General features: G+C 53.7%; 1 protein-coding gene across 1 annotated transcript in view; it reads right to left on the reverse strand.

Annotated features, from left to right (window-relative positions):
• Window positions 1-12,925, reverse strand: part of RIPOR1 (RHO family interacting cell polarization regulator 1) — a 115,394-nt gene extending 102,469 nt beyond the window's left edge. Inside the window, exon 1 of the mRNA XM_074968336.1 lies at window positions 12,816-12,925. The gene's annotated coding sequence lies outside the window, so the exon portion shown is untranslated. The remainder of the gene's footprint in view (window positions 1-12,815) is intronic.
• Between the last annotated feature and the right edge of the window lie 484 nt (window positions 12,926-13,409).

Raw genomic sequence — 13,409 nt, forward strand, 5'->3', positions numbered from 1 at the left:
TAGCAGCGTACCAGGCTTTAACCTAAGCTGATAGAAATAAGCTCAGGGGGCTTTCATGCGGGTCCCCACATCTGCACCCTAGAGTTCAGAGTGGGGAAGGAACCCTGACAAGCTCAGTATTCTGTCTTCCGATAGTGACTATTCCAGGAGCTTCAGAGGGAATGAACAGAACAGGGAATCATCGAGTGATCCCTCCCGTTGTCCACTCCCAGCTTCTGGCAAACAGAGGCTAGGAACACTCAGAGCATGGTGTTGCATCCCTGCCCATCCTGACTAATAGCCATTGATGGACCTAACCTCCATGAACTTACCTAGTTCTTTTTTGAACCCTGGTATAATTTTGGCCTTCACAACATCCCTGGCAAAACGTTCCATGGGTGACTGCGTTGTGTGAAGAAATACTTCCTTTTGTTTGTTTTAAACTTGCTGCCTATTAATTTCATTGGGTGACCCCTGTTTCTTGTGTTATGTGAAGGGGTAAATAACACTTCCTGATTCACTTTCTCCACACCAGTCAAGATTTTATAAGCCTCTAGCATATCCCCTCTTAGTAATCTCTTTTCCAAGCTGAAAAGTCCCAGTCTTTTTAATCTCTCCTTGTACGGAAGCCATTCCACACCCCTCATCATTTTGGTTGCCCTTCTCTGTGCTTTTTCCAATTCCAATATATCTTTTTTGAGATGGGGTGACTAGAACTGCCTGCAGTATTCAAGATGTGGGCATATCATGAATTTATAGAGTAAAAGTGGAGGAACTTGGTTTGCCAGACTGATCAGCTAAGCCAATACTGACAACCTATATGAAAAGGCTGCAAAACACCATGCCTCTGGACTGCAACAACGTGCAGAAAGCCTTATTAGCCAGTCACTGTCAAAGCCAATTTTTGGAGAACTTAATGAGGCTGTTAAGAATGATGGAGACACAACTCAGTTTATACAACGAAGAGTTCCTGTGGGACCTTAGAGACGAACAAATTTATTTGGGCATAAGCTTTCGTGGGCTAAAACCCACTTCATCAGATGCATGGAGTGGAAAATACAGTAGAGAGGTATAAATACACAGCATTTATTGAAAAGATGGGAGCTGCCTTACCAAGTGTGGGGGGTCAGTGCTAACGAGCCAATTCAATTAAGTTGGAAGTGGGCTGTTCTCAACAGTTGACAAGAAGGGGTGGAAATCACTTTTGTAGTGCTAATGAGGCCAATGTAATCAAGGTGGCCCATTTCAAACAGTTAACAAGAAGGTGTGAATATCAGCAGGGAGAAATTAGTTTTTGTAGTGACCCATCCACTCCCAGTCTTTATTCAGGCCTACTTAGATGATGTCCAGTTTGCAAATTAATTCCAAATCTGCAGTTTCTCATTGGAGTCTCTTTCTGAAGTTTTGTTGTTGAAGAATTGCCACTTTTAAGTCTGTTATTGAGTGTCCAGGGAGATTGAAGTGTTCTCCTACTGGTTTTTGAATGTTATAATTCTTGATGTCAGATTTGTGTCCATTTATTCTTTTGCATAGAGACTGTCCGGTTTGACCAATGTACATGGCAGAGGGGCATTCCTGGCACATGATGGCATATATCACATTGGTAGATGTGCAGGTGAACGAGCCCCTGATGGTGTGACTGATGTGGTTAGGTCCTATGATGGTCCTATCTCGGGCCTTCTCCTTCTGCCCCCCATGAACATGATACAGTTCTGCAGTGACCTAGAATCCTACTTTCAACGTCTCCAACTCAAGGAATATTTCCAACACACCACTGAACATCATACTAACCCACAGAGACCTTCCTACCAACGCTACGAAAAGAAGGATTCTAGGTGGACTCCTCCTGAAGGTTGAAACAACAGACTGGACTTCTACATAGAGTGCTTCTGCCCACGTGCACGGGCTGAAATGGTGGAAAAGCAGCATCACTTGCCCCATAACCTCAGCCATACAGAACACAATGCCAGCCACAGCCTCAGAAATAACTCTAACATCATAATCAAAATGGCTGACAAAGGAGATGCTGTTGTCATCATTAATAGGTTGGAATACGAACAAGAGGCTGCTAGGCAACTCTCTGACACCACATTCTACAGGCCATTATCCTCTGATCCCACTGAGGGTTACCAAAAGAAACTACACCGTCTGCTCAAGAAACTCTCTGAAGAAGCACAGGAACAAATCTACACAGACACACCCCAACCAGGGGTATTCTATCTGCTACCCAAGATCCATAAACCTGGAAATTCTGGACACCCCATCATCTCAGGCATTGGCACCCTGACAGCAGGATTGTCTGGCTATGTAGACTCTGTCCTCAGGCCCTACGCTACCAGCACTCCTAGCTATCTTTGAGACATCACTGACTTCCTGAGGAAACTACAGTCCATCGATGATCTTCCTGAAAACACCATCCTGGCCACTATGGATGTAGAAGCCCTCTACACCAACATTCCACACAAAGATGGACTACAGGCCGTCAGGAACAGTATCCCCGATAATGTCACGGCAAACCTGGTGGCTGAACTTTGTGACTTCGTCCTCACCCACAACTATTTCACATTTGGGGACAATTTATACCTTCAAGTCAGCAGCACTGCTATGGGTACCCGCATGGCCCCACAGTATGGCCACATTTTTATGGCTGACTTAGAACAACGCTTCCTCAGTTCTCATCCCCTAATGCCCCTACTCTGCTTGCGCTACATTGATGACATCTTCATCATCTGGACCCATGGAAAAGAAGCCCTTGAGGAATTCCACCATGATTTCAACCATTTCCATCCCACCATCAACCTCAGCCTGGACCAGTCCACACAAGAGATCCACTTTCTAGACACTACAGTGCAAATAAGCGATGATCACATAAACACCACCCTATACCGGAAACCTACTGACCGCTATTCCTACCTACATGCCTCCAGCTTTCATCCAGACCACACCACACGATCCACTGTCTACAGCCAAGCTCTAAGATACAACCGCATTTGCTCCAATTCCCTAGACAGACACAAACAGCTACAGGATCTCTATCAAATGTTCTTAAAACTACAATACCCACCTGCTGAAGTGAAGAAACTGATTGACAGAGCTAGAAGGGCTGAAGACTATCGCCATTCTCTCTCTTGTAAATCTACTGTTGAAACCACTTGGGTCATTAAACAATGTCATCCAGGCATTTGCTACAACAGTAGTAGATCTTTGTCTACCCTTGGAGCAATCAGAGAGCTATCCACTGAAAAAAGTACTGGAAGAAGCAAAGACTTCAGTTCAGAAGTTGACTAATGAAGGTATTTATATTGACTCCTTAAGTGAAGAGGACAAGAAGTGTTTGTTGAGCCAGCTGAAAAAGTACACAGACTTGATTCTTACAAATCTACAGTAGCAATTTCTGGATTCTACTCGACCTCTATGTAGCTTTTACAGATGCCTGTTCTATAAAACACCAACAATTGAGTGGAGCGAGGCACTGCCAGCAATGGGGCTGCCATGTGCTCAGGACAGAATAGAAAATTTTGAACACAGATTGGAATATCATAGGACAAACAAACGAAGATTTGATTTCAACTTCTTTTTTATCATCACTAGTGGCTCGACCCGATCTTTGTGCTGTTTCCTGGGATGAAAGAAGTAGGAATTCATCTCTTGCTGCTCCCAGTCACAACAGCTACAGCCAAGCATTCTTTTTCATCACTGAATAGAATTTTGTGTTCTGAAAGAAGTCGCCTTCTGCCTGATCATGAGCATAATCATGAAGGACTGGAAGTAATGGACACACAAGAAGACACCAAAATTACAGGAAGAAACCAAGAAGGTTGTAGCTATTGTACTCCTGTTCTTTTTGTAGTACAGGAGTAGCCAACTTTAATTTTTGTGATGATTTTAAAACATGAGTTAAATCTAATAAAATAGTCATGAAACATTTTTCAGTTTTTAATATGGTGCCATACAGCCCACCTTTGCCCTCACAGTCTCAACCCTTGTCGGCCCTCACCTGCCCTGAATAGTGTACACACACACACACACACACACTTTCAATTCCTGGGGAAAACACTGGCCAGCTCCAGGCAGAGAGCGATCAGAGCATTTCTGTGCTGAGATGACAGGCAGAAGACCTGGGCCTCAAGCAGGGCCTTGAGCTGCAGACCCCAGCCCCATATCTAGGGGGGAGGGATAGCTCAGTGGTTTGAGCATTGGCCTGCTAAACCCACGGTTGTGAGTTCAATCCTTGAGAGGGCCATTTAGGGATCTGGGGGAAACAATTGGGGATTGGTCCTGCTTTGAGCAGGGGGTTATAGAATCATAGAATATCAGGGTTGGAAGGGACCCCAGAAGGTCATCTAGTCCAACCCCCTGCTCAAAGCAGGACCAATTCCCAGTTAAATCATCCCAGCCAGGGCTTTGTCAAGCCTGACCTTAAAAACCTCTAAGGAAGGAGATTCTACCACCTCCCTAGGTAACGCATTCCAGTGTTTCACCACCCTCTTAGTGAAAAAGTTTTTCCTAATATCCAATCTAAACCTCCCCCATTGCAACTTGAGACCATTACTCCTCGTTCTGTCATCTGCTACCATTGAGAACAGTCTAGAGCCATCCTCTTTGGAACCCCCTTTCAGGTAGTTGAAAGCAGCTATCAAATCCCCCCTCTTTCTTCTCTTCTGCAGACTAAACAATCCCAGCTCCCTCAGCCTCTCTTCATAAGTCATGTGCTCTAGACCCCTAATCATTTTTGTTGCCCTTCGCTGGACTCTCTCCAATTTATCCACATCCTTCTTGTAGTGGGGGGCCCAAAACTGGACACAGTACTCCAGATGAGGCCTCACCAGTGTCGAATAGAGGGGAACGATCACATACCTCGATCTGCTGGCTATGTCCCTACTTATACATCCCAAAATGCCATTGGCCTTCTTGGCAACAAGGGCACACTGTTGACTCATATCCAGCTTCTCGTCCACTGTCACCCCTAGGTCCTTTTCCGCAGAACTGCTGCCTAGCCATTCGGTCCCTAGTCTGTAGCGGTGCATTGGATTCTTCCATCCTAAGTGCAGGACCCTGCACTTATCCTTATTGAACCTCATCAGATTTCTTTTGGCCCAATCCTCCAATTTGTCTAGGTCCTTCTGTATCCTATCCCTCCCCTCCAGCGTATCTACCACTCCTCCCAGTTTAGTATCATCTGCAAATTTGCTGAGAGTGCAATCCACACCATCCTCCAGATCATTTATGAAGATATTGAACAAAACCGGCCCCAGGACCGACCCCTGGGGCACTCCACTTGACACTGGCTGCCAACTAGACATGGAGCCAGATGGACTAGATGACCTCCTGAGGTCCCTTCCAACCCTGATATTCTATGATCCAGTCCCCTCTTTCCAAACCCAAACCCATTCTAATGTCTGAATATAAATCAGCAGGCAGCCACATCCAAACAGTTTGTGCAGTACTGGTCACCATGTCCCTGCAGGAGGTTCAGAGAAGGGTAACAAGTGTGATCAAGAGTCCAGAAAAGCTCTCCTATGAAGACAGGTTGAAGAGACTAGGATGGTTATCTAAGGCTTTGTCTACACTGCTGTGCCACTAAAACGTGCGTAGTGTAACTGCTGTTTGTTGGCGGGAAAGAGCTCTTCCGCCAACAAAAAACTTCCACCTCCCACGAGCAGCAGAGCACTCCTGTCGACAAAGCGCTGTTCACATGGGTGTTTTCGTCAGTAAAACTTTTGTCATTCGGGGCAGGGGGAGATTTAACACCCCTGAATGACAAAAGTTTTGCCGACGAAGTTCCAGTAAAGACAAAGCCTTAGAAATGAGAAGAGGGGCCACAATGGAATCCGAAAAATGCTGACTGGAATAGAGGAAGTAGATGGGGAGCAGCTATTCTCCCGGTCTCAGAACAAGGGTGTATTCAATGAAATTGAAAGGTAGGAAATTCAAAATCTCCCTGCCCTCAACACGTAATTAGCTGGTGGAACTCACTGCCACATGAAGTCATTGCAGCCAGGAACTTAACGAGAATCGAAATAGGACTGAGGCATTGATACAGCTAATACAACTAGCCAGGGTGATCATACGTAACGATGACAGAGGCTATTGACCCTCCTGCTTCATGGCTTGAGCCAATCTCTGTCCACTAGAGACCAGGAGGGGTCCATGTGCGATGTGGATTATTCAGCACCTCCTATTGTGGGGTTTTTACACCTTCCCCTGCAGCAGCTGGTGCCAGTCCCGGCTGGAGATAGGATACTAGGCTGCACCCAGGATCTGACCCAGTCTGGCAGCTCCTGTGTGCCTCATGCTCAGTGTATTTGCCCTGCCTGTCCCCTTGGCCAGGCCTCCTGTGACAGCCTCCACGCTCTGCTCCAGCTGGGACATTGTCTGTGCCCCCTGAGGGAGCTCTCCTGCCATTCCTCTTGCCCCCTCTTAAGCCCCACAGGGGGGCACTCCTGGGCCCCTAGGAAAGCCTGGTCCTCCTCTCAGTGTAGCTGGAGCCTGGACTGTCACCAGTCAGAGCCGGAACTCAGCAGGCAGGGTGCCAGCAACGGCTGCCAAGTCTAGTGGTGCCGAGCAATGTGGCATGGTGACATCCCAAACCACAGCTGGGCCCGAGAGGCCCGAGCACCCCCCCGCAAGCCCAGAAAGTGCGGGGGAAAGCTGACAGCTCCAGCCACCTCCAGCTCTGAGCCGAAGGCTCCACTCCCCGCTGGCTTTTGACACCCCACCTGGGACCTCGTGAGTGATCTCTCCCAGCCATGCAACCGCTGCCTGGGCCTGAAAGACACCTGCCTACCCAGAGATGGCAGGGGAGCCAGAGAGACAAGTGGGTTCTGCCCTGGTGCGTGTGCGCCAAGCATGGTGCAAAGAGCACGAGCTCTGTCGGCAGGGCCTGGGGCAGTCAGGCAGCAAGAGATCCCTGTCCAGAGATCCTGGCAGGCAGGATCCCCTTGGGCTCGGGATGCGGGAGACCAGCTGTGGCTGGCACGTCCCTGCACAGTCTTATCTTGAACCAGCAGCTGCACCCCTGCCATCTGGCTGGGGGAGGGGAGCGGGAGGGAGCAGAAACCGCAGAGGTTGGTGTATGTCTGCGAGGGGTCAGTGAGGAAGAAGATGGTGGTGAAACCCAGCGTACCCAGAGACGGGGCCTGGCCTGGAATGGAGCCAGGGTGAAGGGTTAGGCCTGAGAGAAGCGCCCAGAGACGCTGGGAAAGGACAGTCCTAGCCTCTGCATTGCTCACGCTGCCAGTGATCACACACCCTGGGGGTGGCGGGGGGCAGGAGACAGTCCCACGATCCCCTTGCTCTGTTTGTAGTTCATGCGGGGTTAATAAATGACCAACAGCTGCTATAAGCATGGTCCATGCAGCAGGGCAGGTTTTGAGATGGCCCCACGCCCAACAGGAGAAGGTGCCTAGACAGGGCGAAGCCAGGGCTCGGAGCAGCCTATGGGGTTCTGACAACCCGCTGAAACGTCTCTCGGTCAGTTATCAGCCTGCTGCAGCCCATCAATGGGACTGCAACAGGCAGCGCGGCCAGGGAGGCGTTCGCCGCACAGCGGGCGCTACCCTACCATACTCAGGCAGTCTCTGCTCCTTGCCTGCTTGGCCCGAGGCAGAGCTCCCCGTGCCTGGCTGGGGGGCATCAGGCAGGCAGCACAGGGACCCAGGAGCAGCCGTTGGGGGGGGGGGGGGTCTGGCTCTAGGTCTGCAAGCGCGTGGGCTGCACGCCCTTGGGCTGCCTCCCAGGTCAGCTCTGTTAGCTAGAGACCCCCACTGGTCCGACTCCTGTGTCCCTACCTGTGTTTGCTGTCATGTCCTGCTTTCGCCAGCACCATGCGAACGGAGAGCCTCCCTCTGCCACCCACTCCACGGGCCAGGGACTGCTTCAAACAGCCACCTAGGAGAGAAGCCAGTGGGGAAAAGCCATACGCAGCACCACGAGTAAGGAGAGAGACAGCAGAGATGGCATCATGCCACAGAGTGCCCCACTGCCAAGTTAAGCTGAGACTCCAGGAAACATGATACCTTTTGTTTTGTATGTAACCACTCTGTGCCCACCATTATCCCTAAGCGCCGTCTCTGAAGCCTTAGCACTGATTACTTTCACTATAGCCCATCTCAGTGCTGGCATCCTGGGTGACCAAATGTCCCGATTTTATACGGACAGTCCCGATATTTGGGGCTTTTTCTTATATAGGCTCCTATTACCCCCCCCCCACGCCAATTTTTCACACTTGCTGTCTGGTCACCCTAAGCCTGGGGCCGAGCTCAGCTAAGCCAAAGAAACTGGCACAGCACACAGTCTGCTGGGGGGTCATCGCAGCTGGGAGTTTCTGTGAGCGGCCAGTGGGTCAGGGCTGGACACTGCAGGGGGCTCTGGGTGCGTGGCAGAGCATGGGCTGGCATTGCCCAGTGGAGGCTGTTGGGTGCAAACAGGCTGGTGGTGTCAGGAGCTGACACAGCAAGTCTTCCTCGCACTGGAGGTGGGGCAGGGGAGTAAACAAGGCAACTCTCCACCATCCACCAGGATGGCCAAATTGCTGGGGCCCGTGCTTTGAGAGAAGTCTGTGTCCATGCCCTCATCCCCGCGCTGCCATCGCCTCCTCGCCTGCTTTTGCAGGTTCTGGTTCTGCATGTACTTCATGATAATGCGTGAGGTGTTTACAATGCTCATAACTGCCACGGTGAGCTGAGCGGGCTCCACGCTTGCCGTGGCATGGCGTCCGCAGGAGAGCAGAGGCCAGCGGAAGCGGTCGTTCAATGATGATGGTTTGCAGACCTACTGCACCGTCTGCTGCCAGGACACAACAGCTGAGCGGGCTGCACGCTTGCCGTTTTAGGGCGAGACAAGAGCAGCCGAGCAGAGTGGCCGCGGAAGCGGCCCTGCGAGACCACTGGGAGAGCAGAGTGGCCACGGAATCGGTGGCTGACGACCTGTGAGGTGGATTCATGAGAGCAGAGTGGCAGCGGAAGAGGGAGCCCATGAGAGACAACATGGAGAAATTTGCTATAGAGACAAGAGCAGGAGGGCAGAGTGGCAGCGGAAGCAGTTGTTCGATGACGATAGTTAGCATCCTACTGCACCGGCTGCTGAAAGCAGTATGGCGCCCGCACAGAAAAAAGGCGCGAAATGATTGTCTGCCGTTGCTTTCACGGAGGGAGGGGAGACTGAGGACATGTACCCAAAACCACCTGCGGCAATGTTTTTGCCCCATCAGGCCATTGGGAGCTCAACCCAGAATTCCAATGGGCGGCGGAGCCTGTGGGAACTGTGGGATAGCTACCCACAGTGCAACGCTCCAAAAGTCGACGCTAGCCTCGGTACTGTGGATGCACTCTGCCGACTTAATGCGCTTAGTGGGGACGTACGCAATCGACTGCGTAAATTCGCTTTCTAAAAATCGACTTCTATAAATTCGACCTAATTTTGTAGTGCAGACATACCCTAAGAGGAGAGCTACAGCTCTGTGCACTGCAAACTGCCCTTGTTCATTGCAAAGGCATGTTCACTCTGGAGCCTAATGACACCCAACATTTAAGTTCACTGGTTACTGTTTTACAAAGAACAACAGCTGCTCTGGGGCAGTGGGAGCCATCAGAATGGGGGACACATCAGATACCATGGAGAGGGGACACCCAAGTTGTGGTCTCTTGGTTACCCAGGGAAGGCCATAAACACAGACCCTCTTCTTCTGCAGCCCTCCGAGACAGGGGTCGGCCACCGTGGGGGAGAGACCAGGGAGCCCCGGAGGGCACAATGGGTATGGAGGAAGGTGTGGAGAGTTTGCAGAGAGAAACCCAGAGTGGTGGGTGGGGTGCCCATGGGGTGGCCACAAGCCCTGGAGCGACTCACTCAACTGTCCTTTGCTGAACGCTCACACAACATGCAGACGAAGCTACTCAGGATGTGAACCGAAGCCACAGGCACCTTCCCGAGGAGTATTTCGAGTCTCGGTGAACACTAACATAGCCAAGGAAGCACCAGGCTAGAGGCTCTGGCAGTTGGAAGAAAACTGCCCTGACACAGGGGAGGGGGTTCCTCATGGCTTGGCAAAGCAGCAGCTGGGTGGGTTTTCAGCCATTGGCTGGCCAAGCCTGGGCAGAGCCAGGCTCATGTACCATTGATGTCCCTCTGGTGACGAGGCAGCCAGCGTGAGTGGGGAAAACGGCCCTTCATCCTGGGAAGAGTCACGACCTCCCCGGCAGGTGGGACAGCACACTTGCCTTGGTGTGAGTGCGGTCTCGGAGCTCCACACTGGGCCAGGCCACGGCTGCAGGGGGTCGGAGGGTTTGTACACAGGACTTTGGGGAGCAGTGAATTGCGAGGGCAGGTCCAGCAGGGAGCGGGCGTGGTAGATCCTGCTCAAGCGCAAGCTGCCCTCTGGGTGATGGAAAGAAGCCTCCAGCCCAAGTGTCCTTGGCTTTGCTGCGCCAGGCTTCGCCCCGGCAGCAGGAAGCGGCCGGGAGCTGGCAGTGGCAGGACAGCAGGGCTCAGGCTGGGGAAACAGCCCCCTACCCCTTCCCTGACACCACCACTAGCTGGAAGATCCTGCAGCTGCTCCCCCGGCAGGACCCTCGCAATGGAGGAGGGACGTTCCCTCACTCCCAAGCAGATGGGCAAAGGCACACACCAGCCACACTCAGACACCGGGTACCATGCCAGCAGATCAGCCCCGCAGCTGCCCCCCTCAGCCCTGCATTCCCAGCTGGATCTTCCCAGTCCCCACCTCTCTCCTTGCGCGCTGGGTCCTTCCTCGCTGCCTCTCCACCCTCCTTTGCCATTCACCCCATAGATCCTGCCACAGCCAGCTCCCCCCGCCAGCCCTTTATCCACCAGACTCTCCATCCCTTCCCACCTCTCGAAAGGAGGGGCAGGAATGCATACGCTCCTCCTCGCCCAAAGATCCCCCGCATGGGCACCTACCTGGGCCCCTCTCTCCAGTGCCCATAGGAGAACCGAGGGCACCTCCAGCACCTGAGCAACTCCACTGAACCCTCTCCCCACCCCGGCTGCCCCTGAACGCTCAACAGACGAAGCTGTCCCACGTGGGCGTGAGCAGCTGGTGTTTGGCCTAGGGAGAGGATGGCCACAGTGCTGAGGGACCCTAAGACAACTGTTCCTCTAAAGGACCCGTTTATCCAGAAGCTGCGTCCCTGGCCCCAATTAAGCAGACTCTGATGCTGACGAAAGGCAGTTCCGAGGGGCCCGGCACGAGTTGCTCGCTCTTACGGCCGCAGCTCGGACGAGAGGGTGTGTACGCCAGCAGGGACAGGAAAGTTTGGAATTGTACAGGGGCTGCTAAGGGAAACCAGTCTAGCTTGCCACGGTTTTGTTTTTCTCTGAAGGGCGAAGGCACTTGAAGGGACACTTCCAAAATGCAATTTTTCTTGTTTGCGATTTATCCAAGAAGCGTCAGGAAGGTGAAATCTGTCCTGGTGTTGCTGGAGGTTTCCCCGATGGCCCAGGTATCTGAGAACTGTCTGAGCCCTGAACAGAAGGGGCCAGCGTTTTGCAATTCCCCTCCAAGGAGAGCTTTTCTCTCAGCTATTTATTAGGCATTTGAGTTAAATAGGTGTAAACAAAGCAATCCGGGTGTTTGAAACCGTCTGGCTAAGAAACGCTGCCCCACGCAGTTCGAGGTCACCTCTGGGGGTCTGGGATGTCCTCATCGTCCCAGGGCTCCAGAGAGTCCTCCAGGGTCAGCAGGGGAGACGAGACCTGAATGTCTAATGCAAGAGAGCAGGAAAAAAGCAGCACAGAAAGCCTTCCCCGCCGCCTGTCCCCACCCCTCTGGGAAAGGCAAGAGCCCCATTGTTTTCCTTTGCAGGTTGCTTTCTGGGCGGAGGGCTGCAGGTTGCCTTTAAGAGGCTGGGCCTGCCCAACTGACAAGGCGCCCGTTCCCCACATGGCCCCGACTTCTCCTGGCCCCTCTTCCGAGCAGCTCTGCTAAGGGGACACCCTGCAGCAGCTGGCGGGGCAGAGGGAGGGAGTGCCCTGGGGAGGGGATGCCCAGGCGGCCTGTGCTCAGGGGTGGGCTCAGAGCCCTGCCACTTCTCTCACCTGCTGGGTGACCCCCTCGCGTGCCCGCATTGCGCCGGCCCCTTCCCGGGATCAGCGCCCGGCGGCGCCGCCCGCGGGCAGCCAGGGAGCGGACACCAGGCGGCCCCGCAGCCGGGCAGGGCGGGCTGAGCCTCGGGCCGAGCGGGGCATCCTGCAGCTGCCGGGCGACTTCCTCCCGCGAACAATAACCGCGCAACGCCCCGAGGGGCTGCACGTGCCCCTGGGCCAGGCCGTGACCGCATGAGCCTGGCCCGTCCGGCGGCCACAGAGGCAGGAGGAAGCCGCCGGCGCATTGTCCGCGGTCCCCACCCTGCCCCTCACAACCAGGGGCGGCCACCCACATCGAGACGCGTTTCCTCCCGCGCAGCAGGGCGCAGCGCCCCGCCGGGGCCCCCGGCCAGCACAGGGGCCAGCTGGCCCTGTCGTGCTCCCCCGCCTTCCCCAGCATCCGCGAGCAGCCCTGCTGGGTGACAAGACGGCGCCCTCCTGGGAGAGCCCTTAGCGGGAGCCTGGGGAAACCCTTCCGCTGGAGGAGCCCCCAGAGCAGGGGAGATGGCGCAGCCAGAGGCTGCTGGGTGCTCACCGTGTCCTGGCTGCAAAGGGTCGCGCCCCAGGGAAAGCTCGGCAGGTTTCCAAGTGACAAGGGGACTCCCAAGTCAGAACTCACACCCCTCCGCAGCCACTTCGAATTGCACCAACCACGGCTTTGCCCTGGAGCGTGAGGGAGTTTCAGTGCTTTCAAGTCACTGGGACCACAGACAAGAAGTCACGGACGGACTCACCAATCCCAGGGGCTCCAGGAGCTGGACATGCCACTTCTTCCAAAACTCAGGCAGCTGCGACCCCCTCAGAGCAGCTGCCTTTGCTCCCTGCGGCTCCTTCCCCGGCCAGCCCTCAGCTTGCAGCCAGCAGCCTCCTGCTTTACCAGGAGCTGCCGGAGCCGCCCCCTCCCCGGCCAAGCTGGGCTGGTTTGAAGAGCTGCCTTAAGCAGGGGACACTTAGGTCCTGCCTCCCATTAACTGCTCCACCTCCCACAGAGCAGCTTCAGCAGCCCCACGTTAAAGGGCCAGCACCTTCCTTTCTCTGTCCCCCTCACCTTCTTGCTCCCAGTCCTTTTGCTGGGTGTGTCAGGGCCCCGTGAGCAAGAGTTGCTGGTCCCTGCAAGGCTCTGCAAACCCTCCACAGCTGTAGGGTCACCCCTCCGACCTGGAGAACATGAGCAAAGCAGGCTCACCCAGCCACCCCCAGGAAATACCCTCCCTGGCCTCCTGCTAAGAAGCTCACCTCCATGAGTTAACAGAGGGGCTTTAAACGGGGCCAGGGCTCGGCCCCCAGCTGCAGTAAAGTACAGTTCTACCTTGAGAAGTGACTCTGCA

Source organism: Natator depressus, chromosome 12 (assembly GCF_965152275.1).
Source record: "Natator depressus isolate rNatDep1 chromosome 12, rNatDep2.hap1, whole genome shotgun sequence".
Taxonomy (NCBI): Eukaryota; Metazoa; Chordata; order Testudines; family Cheloniidae; genus Natator; species Natator depressus.